Genomic DNA, 12,143 nt, shown 5'->3' on the forward strand with positions numbered 1-12,143 from the left:
TATAGGTACCTACTTACCTGTTCGTTATTGTGCTTTTGTATGTTTAATAGATTTCTGAGCAGGTTAGATAGCTTTGTAGTAGATTTGAATGTGTCATTACGTAACTTCCGTTTAGTTTGTAGTGAATCTTGATGCTCCTTCAAATTCTGTTCTTGTTATTGCACGGCGGCGAAGTTCTGTAAATTCGATAACGTTTCAGTTCGGTGTTACGACTACGTTCCGTAATATTTTTAGGCCATTAATTTTACGACATCGTTTTATTTTGGCTGGAGTTAGCTAATACCTGCGTCACCCGAGATATTCGTCGCAGTTTTTACAGAAAATCGGCAAAAGAACTAATATTATTTACACGTTATCATGATACTGTTCCGACCGACTGGCCTTGAATTGATCGTAATCAAAATCTTTAAATTGTAAGAGTATTAGAGACGGGATGCCACATTCTTTTCTACTAGATAAGATTCACGAGAGTAGTATCTAAGATAGATAACGCCAAACGATTATTTTTATCATATTACAAGGTTCCTAGAAATCAGAACAAGGCTCACAGAAACTAAGCCCAGCTAAAGCCGACATTACGTATTCAACATTCACAAAACGATTACGGGCGACACGTGAATTATCCGAGCGCCATGTTTAACTGAGACACACAAGGCCGAAGCCGAATTCGCAACAGCCAAGGAATACACCATCGATATTCTGATTAGTGCGAGTAAGCTCTAATTGGCCCAGTTCGGGTGAGCACAGATCACGCCACTAAAATAGAGATTTGCGCGGGATTAATCCGCCACGTGTGTTGATACCACGGAATCCCGCCCTAAATGTGTAGTATATACCTTTACATAAATGGGTCAATGGAGCTGCTGGCGTTTGCTCTTGTCTGCCTTAGGGACCTTGCACATGCCACGGTTTTAATGCAACAGCGAACGAACTGTTGCATGCAAACTACTACTAAGTACGTAATGAATTTTAGGTAAGGCTGGTTATTGCGTCGCGCGAAATAGAGTTCGTAAAACTGAAGTGCAGTTTTGGCGTTGTTATCTTTTTGTTAGCATTTTTGAGTTCTTCGTTATCTCATTCTGATATTGTATTATTCAGTAAAATGTATGTTTTCTTTCTTATTGAAAATTAAAATGAAGGCTAAAGCTAGGTAAATGCAAATCTTTAGTCTTTCTTTCTTCATACTTTAAATAGTAATCTCAGTATAGTTGGTAAATTATCCTTCAGAATAAATAGTATATTAAGTTAGCTATAATGTTATTGTTTATTAAGATAATAACATGGTAAGACTAAACTACTTAAATATAAGTTTGTAGCTGAAGTAAGAAAAGTATTAACGGAGACTTCGTTATCCGCAATCACGTTCACAACTACCACTAACGAGGCACTCCACCACTTGGGAAGAAATTATAATGTGCCTTAGTTATATTGTACGTTACACTGTTGTTCAACATACTTCAAGTACATAGGTACAGTAATGATACTATATAAGACCTTTAGAAGTAAGGTTTATTTTAGTTCGAGTAGGTACAAGATCTTTGAAGCGATCATCAGTATCGTTCATTGGTACAATTACTCGAAGTTGTAAACCCATGTACATGCGTGAGGAGGTATTTTGTTAGAGAGTCAGAAGGTCGGTGTGGAAACTCCAGCGATGCACCAGAATAACTCGGCTAAGTAATATTGTTTTAGTTAGTAAGTAGTGCGGCCCGAGACCCCTGGCAGACAGTTTTGGCAGCTGTTCTACACATGATGTATGTTAATGTCACGTAAGAGATTATTTCTTGGCACTGAAACATGGTGCCTGCGCATACAATTGTTTGCTCTCCTACTTTGCATTCGACGAATTCTTGCATTATACTCGTTCGTCGGCTAGTGCGGGATAAGTGACTATAACGGTTTTATTGTCCTATTGTGTGAGAATAGAATTCAAATGGACAGGAAACGTACGAATGACTAAGACGAATGCAGATAAAAGTAAACAGAGAAATAAAATAAAATACATTCCACCTACCTGACGCAAATAAAACTTTTAACAAACCTAAATCCGACAGCTTTACTTTGTTTCGAAACCCGCGGTAACTGACAGTTCAAGTGTACAGATTGTAACAGAAACTTAAAGGTAAAACGTAGCATGTTGTTTATCATCCGCGCAACTTGTTCGACTTACCTGACTCGAGGGTAACCTGATGGTTTAAATGCTATTTACTATTTGCAGACGGTACTCGAGCTTCAAACTATCTTGTGTCAGACTTATCGTTGTTAGGTATCCAATGTTTTTTACATTTTGCTACGTTAGGACTTCGGGACTTGTTTGAAAAGGATCTGTGTCTCTGTCAAACATTTTAGTTTACTAAGCTTGAAGATTTTTAAATAAACACGTATCTATTTACGTATCTTTTATTCAGCCCGAGATCTTATACAATGTTATGTAAGCCTTCCCACGACATTGACATAACATTCCCAGATCTTAAATCTCAAACCGTATTTTGTGTAATTCAAACTTGGCTTGGAGCAACAAAACCAAGTATTGTTAGCAAACTATAGTCGTAAACTACACTGGAAGCCATCGAAGGTTGTATTTCGTACAAGAATTACTACAGCAATCCATTTGAGGTAGTTTTTGCAACACAGCGGCAGTTCGACTCGATACACTGTATCTCTACAAATTCGTCTAAGTGCAACACTTTGAGAAAGAAAACAATTGTACGAAGTTACCGTCTTCCAGCGATTGAATTCACTAACTTTAAAGTGTGTTATTTCTTTCAGACGTAACTTTGTTGTTCAACGGAACTGACAGTTGCGTAGTCGAGTATTGACTTCTCGATACTCGTTATTTGTTATCACACTTACAACGAGACATAACTGTGTAACGTTAAACGCGACATCTGTCACAACTGTTTATTGTTTTTACTGCTGTTTGTTGGGGCACCGTCACGTATTTTGTTTGGAAATTGTACACAAGTGGTTACATGTTAAACACGAAATTTTACTACGTTTTATTTAAATATTTTATTACGAAATAAAGTTTTCCTCGAAGTAAAGGTTTTCAACAAACATTCACCATATTGGTCAGTCGACCTTAAAAGGTAAAAGGAATGAATAATATTCGAAGATTGAAAGCTGTCTAATATGCTAAAATATTTATAAAGGATTCTTATTATTTTAGTCTAAACAAAAACAGTATGTAGGTAAAACACGTCCCCCGCTCTCCTGTACCCACCCGACTAGAATGTGACATATTTATTCCATAGAAAAATACGATGAAAATAAAATCAACGACTTTATGGTTATTGTTATAACAAAAGAGTTTCGCCACAAAGGTTTTCCTAACATTACCTATTAGACAAAAAGGTTATTTATTTTCGCCACAATGATTTGGTGCGGGGGAATCAAAAGTTTCCTTCATTTTCCCGAAGTTTGTGCGGGTAGTGAACGAGCAGGTCGTCATAAACCAAATAACACAATGGTTTTATTGACCGCATTAACTAAATGGAAGAACTGATGTACGGAGCTAAGTTTTCAGAAGACGGATACGTAGGTAGAAAAGAGTTTCGCTTTAGTCGAAGAGTTCAACATATTCGATGCTTTTAGTTTAATCTATCGTTTAATCAACATACTTTGAAAAATCCATAAGCTTTATAATAACTTGGGATGAGAATACCTAAAGTTCAAATAAGGTATAATAAGAATTCAGTCGAATTTATTCAATAATATTGAATTTCGCTTTTATTATATTCGGCCACTTTCAATTTCGAATTTGCCACTGCGGCCATCATAACGACAAACTTTTGTGAGGGCCTTTTTACCATAAATTAAGCAACGGCAAAAATCAATCAAATCTCGTCTCGCCTAGTGTTCCGGAGCTGTGCGTGCCGCCCGCCTACTCCGCCTCGCGCCCAAAGCGTCGTAAAACCTGTCTAAAATAATAATATTGGCAGGGAAGATTGGCTTTTATTTGTGGCTTTAATATTAGTTACCATTTATTTTAATTAAACTTATGATTAAGCACTACACATAATAAAAAAGGAGATAGATAGAAAATATCCTCTTCTAAAAAACTATCCTGGTCTTTGACCAATAAAATAGTAAGTAAGTACTATAGACTTAAACAGTAGCAGCCAGCATACAAAGCGCTGGAGCTATTAGAGGCAGTGGCAGTATGTGGCGTGCGAGCGGCTGAGCGGGGCCGAGCGCTGCTGCCGACGCGTCACAGGGCCTGCGTCCATGAAATTGAATTAGCAACTCATTAGTAACGCCAATAAAACCGGCCGACTGCTCGCCACCCCTGTCGGACTTACCCCTGGCCTTCCGATAAACGCATATATGGACCGTGTTAACGTACACGCGCTTTGACAAGAGGTAAGCGCATTTACGGTCACTAAAGGGTTACTGGGAGTTCGGAAAAGATTTTTGATATATGATTCAGATTGTTTGTTAGATTATTTTTAGCTTGTTTAACGTATATTTAAGTGTATACTTATAGAAAGGAATACGGACGGTGTACCCAATAACATCCAGTCATTTGTCTCCAAAAGAATCTTTTTATATGAACAAATTGCCCTTTGATATTGTATGAGAAAGAAGAATGTTTAATACTCCATCATGTTAGGGCTCCACCTAGCGGGAAGAAGTCACAAACGCTTTTAATAATGAAAGTTTTTAAAAGTAAGTACTCACTGTTACACGTGGTTTTGCCTGCAGTGGGACGGGGTGGCTAGATTAGAACATTTTATTATAGTAGTAATTAAATTGTTTTGTAGAAGTACAAATTTGTGTGGATTAAATAACATTTTAGCATCCATTAAGAAGCTTTTAATTGAATATGAGATAACAATTACTGTTGCTTTAGTATATTACGTATATATGAAAGGAAGTTGTTTGCTACGCTTTGATTATGAAATGGAAATAAGTGTAGAAAATACGAGTTTATCTAGTCAAATCCTTCAAGCTTCGCCAGAGGCTGAAAGGAACAAAAAATTAGAATAAGGTGAGGGATTAGTATTTTGTTGCTTCATGTGTGAGAAATAATTCAGAGAGTTGGAGTGAGACCGGCCGGCGGCAGAGGGCAAACTCCTGCGAATTATAGGCACTTAGTTTAAACGATAGCCCGCCGGGAATCAGATGTTTCGTTACACTCACTAATCTTAACGTATCACCTATTTTAAAATTACATTTAGTACCTTAGAGCTTCTGTAAATTAAATTAAATTAATGCTGCTCATTTGTATTCACATTTGTACAATTATGTTGATTAAAATTGTTTGAGTAATTACATTTTAAGTAATTTAAGTTCCACCTAAATAAAAAATTCATAGTCGTAGCTTAGAGTGCCTTACTTAAAGTTTTGAGATCGGTAAAAATGTATTACGTTATTTGGAACCAATAAGCCTATAAAGTAGTGTTTATTATAATCACCACATACAAAAAAACGACACTACGTGCTCCGACACTCGCATCTATGTCACCCGTGCCTACGACAACTGCACTACAACATCCGCGCCTACGCCACCCGTGCTACGACATCCGCGCCTACGAAACCTGTGCTGTGCTACGATACTCGCGCCTACTACATCTGCCCCCATGACGCCCGTGCTACGAACCCCCGCACCTATTACACCTGCGCATACGACACTCGATTTAATAAATGCATATTGCGCATTATTAACATAGGTAAGTAGACGTATTTTCATATCATTTTCATGGCCAAATACGCTAACAAGCAAGTAACACCAAAATTAATCAGATTCTGTAAGCATACGTTAATTCAGCTATTTTTCTCTTACAGATAGCCGAAAAACAGAAATCAACAAACATAGAATTAATTCCGTCTATTTTTATAGCACACACGATAATCAAATTTCTGTAACGTAAGCAGGGCAATCAAGGAATTTGTGTCAAAAGAGGACTGAGTCAAACGTTAATTTTCTTAATGTGTCTTGTTAGGGTCGGGATCGAGTTTCGCCAGTGAATAAATTACAACGATACCAGAGAGAGATACCTTTAACGAACTTTGCTATGAATTATAACAATTTATAAAATGTTTAAATTGAAAATGTTAGGTGTTAGTAAGACAAAGTTCTCAATTAACTAAAAATCACGGTTTATCCACGTAAATTAATGGAGAAAAGCTCTACTAGTTTCGAGTCACAGAGGGACTCTTCATCGTGAGTAGCGTGCGCAGACGCGGCGACGTCGCGCAGCCTACTTACTATTAGTATTATAAAAACGGGTTCCCTATCTGGCAGAATTTTAATGCTCCGAAATTTGTTTGGCATAACACACTTGGCAGAATCTTCTTTAAACGAATATACATATGGCATAAAAATCATTTAATATAATTATTGTTTTGTCGAATGTTTATATGTCCGAATTTACAAAGGCATACTTTTAAGATGGTAGAATTTTATTTCGCATAATTACGTTTGGCAAAGCTTAATTTTGCATAATTTTGTTTCACATAACGTTTATTTAGAGCGACGATTGTTTGGCATAATTTCACTTGGCATATTAAGAAGATGGTAGAATAAAAGTTAGTGAAGTGACAGAACCGAATCGCTGCAAAACCGACTGCACGTAGTCTTGTTTGTCCTACCCCTAGAGTGCAATTTAAAATCGCGTAGGCGCGGAGGGGCGAGGTGGTCCGCGGGCTGAGGAGCAGGCGGCTATGAGCGAGCCGCCGCTGCTGAGGCTGGCCGGCGAAGCCGGCGAACAAGCCGAAGTTGCGGTGGTGAGCGAAAGCCGTCTGCGACGATTAGCGCGCGTGGGGCCGCCGGAGCCCCGCAGCGCCGGAGCCGTGACAGAAACCATGCTTGCTTGCATGCTGTTTGCTTGCTGCATGCTTGCTTGCATGCTGCTTGCTTGCTTGCATGCTGCTTGCTTGCATGCTTGCTTGCATGCTGCTTGCTTGCTTGCTTGTTTGCATGCTTGCTTGCATGCTGCATGCTTGCATGCTTGCATGCATGCTTGCATGCTGCATGCTTGCTTGTATGCTGCATGCTTGCGTGATAGATGAGTCTTTCAATTATTATGGATATTAAAAGTATGCCAAAAGACGATTCTAACTGTGAACATTCTGAGATATGATGGTTCTACTTTTTAATTATTATGGTTATGTACATCTGACTGCCTGTTCTACCTTCAATTATTATGCGGAGTGAGAGTCATGATGTTTTTATGATAGTAAATATAAAGTATAAATAAACTTCACATGTTTAATTAAAAACATAAATATACAGTTTAATTACATTACGAAGAAATTTTTAATTACAATTAGTTGTCGCTGTTTAATTAAGCTCATTTGTAGTAAATGGATTCAGTGCACATATGTTGTGAACGTATATATTGCTACAGTCTTTATGTGGTAGCAATAAGGTTGTTTTTTTTATTTATGCTCTTATTTATAGAAGTAATAAAAATAAAAGATTTTTTAATGTATTTTAATTTATTTTTTAAAATAAACCAAATTAACGTTGAAGTATGGATTAAGTTTATAACAAAGTTCGTAATTAAAAACATAAATATACAGTTTAGGTACATTGCGAAGAAATTTTTAAATAAATTAGTTGTCGCTGTTTAATTAAGCTCATTTGTATAAATGGATTCAGTGCACATATGTTTTTTATAAATTATTATCTAAATCGAATCTACGACTATTAATAACGAAATCATTTATTTTCCCAAATGTACCTTGAATACTACGAGTTGGAAAACGAACTTAAATCTTAAGGTTTGTAAGGATAACTTAGATAATTGAAATTATCAAAACATTAAAATACTTTAATTTGTATAATGCGATTGTAAGTAAGTACTTGAATTAAGTACCTAAAAGTGCTTAGTTGGAGAAACACATAACACAAGCTAACAGAAATATCCAAGTGAAATTCTTTGCAAACATTACAGTAAAAATAAATGCCTCAGCCGAGAAAGGTACGGACACAAACAGAGATTAAAAAGAGCAGTCTTATCCAGTGGAACAATGCCTAGTTCCCATTAGAGGTCGTGTCGCGACTGCGTCCCAACTTAATGTTGCGTGCAAAGTTATGGCTCTCTCCACAACTGCATGCGCTAACTTCGCGGTCGCTCTATGACCTCCTACAGAAATTCATGACACGCGGCATTAATTCGACTTGCGCACACCACAAACTCGAAGAAAAAACAAAAATATTTAGGTGTGTCGGAGCCAAAAGTTACGAGCAACCCGTAACGAGGTTACACGGTATATTTTCATAGCTTCAGCGAAAAAACATTTGGAACAACAAAATAATGGCTAAGACCACGTTACTGTTTTTCTTTGCTTCCTTTTTGAGGTTCAAGAGCAACCCTTCAAGTTGGACGTTAATTGCTACGTGAGAACACTTACACCTGTACCTACAGCCTTTATGGAGAGACAGTAATAAACAAAATAAGTAAACAGGAATTAAAACATTAGATGTTTTACGACAGAGCGTGCCCCCTTTTATGTTTCTTGCGATGATAATGCTAGCAGCTGGTTATTATCTGCTATTAATTATTACTCGCTCGTTACCCTTTATAATTTAAGCAACTACTGGCTTCTTAAAATACTATAATTATTTAATTAGTACACCCTTATCGTAATAGAACACACCTGTAAGCTATACACCTGTAAGATATTACTAGTACTATACCCAATAATTCATTAGCGTTATTTTAAAAGTAGGTATTGTACTTCTCCTTGTTATTTTAGACTATGATACTGTATAATCCAAACACTATATCACATTCTAAATCGAACAACGATACAAACTATTATTTAAATTATTTGGGTTAGACAATATGGCTTATTCACTTATGTGTTCGATAAGGTTACTCGACTATTTTCAAGCCACGAAGCATTATCATAAGCAGCAAGCGTCGTGCACCTAATCTAAATAATTTAATACAGATCATGATAATTGTATTAGACATTACGAAGGCGTAAAATATTTTCTAACAATCCAATTTACATAAATACAGCCAGAAGTTTTTGACTATGATAAAATTCTACAATCTATCTATAAGAAAACAAACTCGGTTCGAAAATAAATAAAAAATCGTATCTGTCTACTTAATTTAAAAAGATTATTGGTCGCGGTCGCTCATTTTAGATTAAAAACACAGGCCATGTTGACTAAGCTACTTATTTTTAATTGAGCTTCGCGTTGCTTATCGACGTATTGTAACATGATGAACTGATATTGAGATCGCTATCAGAAAATTAAATATTTGATTTCATAAAGATTCTTATTTAATGCTAAAGGTTTAATTCAATAAATTAAAGTTACTTTTTGAACAGTTATGATTTTATAAAAAACATTGAAGCGTTCAACAAAGAATACAAATTGGCTGGCCATGCCATAAAATGAAATATGAATTTAAAGCATCGGGTCACAGAATTCTGAAATAGAAGTGACAATAAAATTAGAATCAAAAATTCACGCGTTCACTGATATTACTCGGTCGACATTTTGTAATGTGGCCTACGGGGCGAATAAAGTGAAAAATTTAAAGCAGATATGACAATATTTTAGAAGGAATAGCTTTATTTTTAAAATGAGCACCGTCATAAATCCCACCCCGCTGCAATAACGCACGCCCGTGTACATGTGCCCTGAATATAAAACGTTACATCGTATTAAAATGTTCAGCTTACCTATTGACAAATATACCTACTTACCACTTACAACGTTTTAGCTTGATGAAAAAACTTCCTTCACTCTCACCCTGGAAATGTAAATTCCATCGAAAACTTGTGTGTTATTGGGAAGTTAAATAATAAAATCCGGATGTACCGTACATCTTCGATTTATTTATTTAGGTATTCGTTTTTTTGATGAACATTTCCAATTCACTTTGAGAGGTCGCACTTACGAGAGAAGCTGAGATTAACTGGAATATAGACTCCATTATTTTAAATAATAATATTTACAAAATTATAAAAGAAAATATTCTTTATAAATCTTTTAGATTCGTTAAATCTTTCGCAGGAGATAATTTATTGTTTTAACAATGTAATTTAATAACATTTACAAATAAATTGAACAGAAAAAAGTGTTCAATCATTTGTAAGCGCATCTTTGCGTGACCTGGGGTTAAGTACTGAGTCTAAGTTTACAGTCATCAACATTTGAAGTCCTCTAACTTGTCTTGTTACATAACTAGCTTCTGTCAGCGGTTTCGTCCGTATTGCTTTGGGATAAACAGTATCCCATCTCCTATCTGTCTGTGTAACAAATTTCATCATAATAAGTTTAGTCAGAGCGTGAATGACTGACAAACATACATACAAACAAACTTTCACGGTTATAATATTAAAATATGATTCCTCGTTAGTCCCAGTGTAATGTAAGGTAAAGAGTGGCCCACAATTTTTTAAGTTACCTTACGATTAAAACTGGACATCAGAAAAAGTTGTATGTTATGGGCTTTGATGAGATTTGATTACTCTAGGTAAAAATTCTTATGCACCCGCAATAACTTACAGAAATTAAGTTGTTTATGTTTGTTACTTTGTTGTAAAATAAAAAAGGAGAACTCTTCTGTAGGTCATTAGAAAGAGTACGCCGTACAATTTAGTTAGGTACAGAATAATAATGTTCGAGGCGGACGTGTGAAAACCTTACGAGAACGTACCACCAGCTTCACACGGACACGGAATTCCGTCGTAAAAAGTACGGATTTGTATTAAGACAGATTTATGTTCTAATTAGTCGCTCGGCGAACGTTGCAGAGCTGCGTAAAACAAATTTATGCGACCACGTCTTTGTTTGTACAAATTGTTTCATATGATTTAAAAGCGACAGGTAACTGCGGCGTCTGTACGAGGATTGATGGTGCGGCCGCGGTACCATATTCGAACGGTTTATTACGTGAATATTCTATGCAGCCAGTTTTATCCCGATTTTGTGACGTAGTTGAAAAATGGAATATTTTGGTTTAATTGTTTAAAATAATATGGGTTTCGAACACTTCTTTGATTATTAGTAGGCTGCGGGACGTCGCCGCGTCTGCGCACGCTGCTCATGATGACGAGTCCCTCTGTGACTCGAAACTAGTAGAGCTTTTCTCCATTAATATACGTGAGTAAACTTCTTTCATTTAGTATTTGATTGAAAATGAAACTTTTGTGGTCTTGTTCATGGATTTAGTGTAGTTGCCTTCTGTCTTATAGATCCCACAAAAACATTTCATGTTAAATGTTGCCAAGACGAGACCATATAGCTCGCACTGTCAAAAAGTAATCAGATCCCGTGTAGAGCCAAGTTTCTAACCCTATACTTTTGAACTGGCGAGTCGGCCGCACGGACTTTTTGCTATTCGTCATATGGGCTTGAGCTTAAAAATCTATTCAATCTTCTAAACTCTTTCCGTGAGGCCAACTCGCCAGTTCAAAAGTATAGGGTTAGAAACTTGGCTCTACACGGGATCTGATTACTTTTTGACAGTGCGAGCTATATGGTCTCGTCTTGGCAACATTTAACATGAAATGTTTTTGTGGGATTTCATTTCTTTTTGTAGGTTGCTTATGATAGAAAGATAAAATGAGCGACAAATTCACCTACTAAACTACTAAATTTATAAGAAAATTGGAAACGTAATCCTAATACTTTTTATCAATGAAAATTAAAACACTAGTATCTAAACCTTTACCTACTAAACTACTAACAATTAAATATTAGGCAAATGGTTTTTTTCTCCGCGATAGCAAACTTTTAAATCACCGAAATATTCCGAAAACTTTTCATTCAACGAGACAACCGTCAACGACGTCTGCCCTCGCGCGTCTGCCCACGTTCGGGTGCCGCGCTCGCTGACGGGCCGATTATTTTTAGCTACTGCGCGGGGACGAGGGGGCAGGCGGCGGGCGTTGGCGCATACTATACTTACGATGCTTATGTTCAAAAGTATAGGTTGATTAATAAACACTTACCGAAGTGAAGTGTAGTAATATTATTCATATCTAAGTACTTATGGGTAGGATAATGTTTTGATTTGATGAAAAGTTTGTGTTCTATGTACTTGTGTATAATTTTCAGATAGTCAAGCAGGAAATAGGGAATTAAGTTTCCCTATTTCAGATTTTACCCTCCGCGGCCGCATTCAGACCTCTAGCGTCAAAAGTTGCGGAAGTCTCGAACAAACTTT

Source organism: Spodoptera frugiperda, chromosome 27 (assembly GCF_023101765.2).
Source record: "Spodoptera frugiperda isolate SF20-4 chromosome 27, AGI-APGP_CSIRO_Sfru_2.0, whole genome shotgun sequence".
Classification (NCBI taxonomy): domain Eukaryota; kingdom Metazoa; phylum Arthropoda; class Insecta; order Lepidoptera; family Noctuidae; genus Spodoptera; species Spodoptera frugiperda.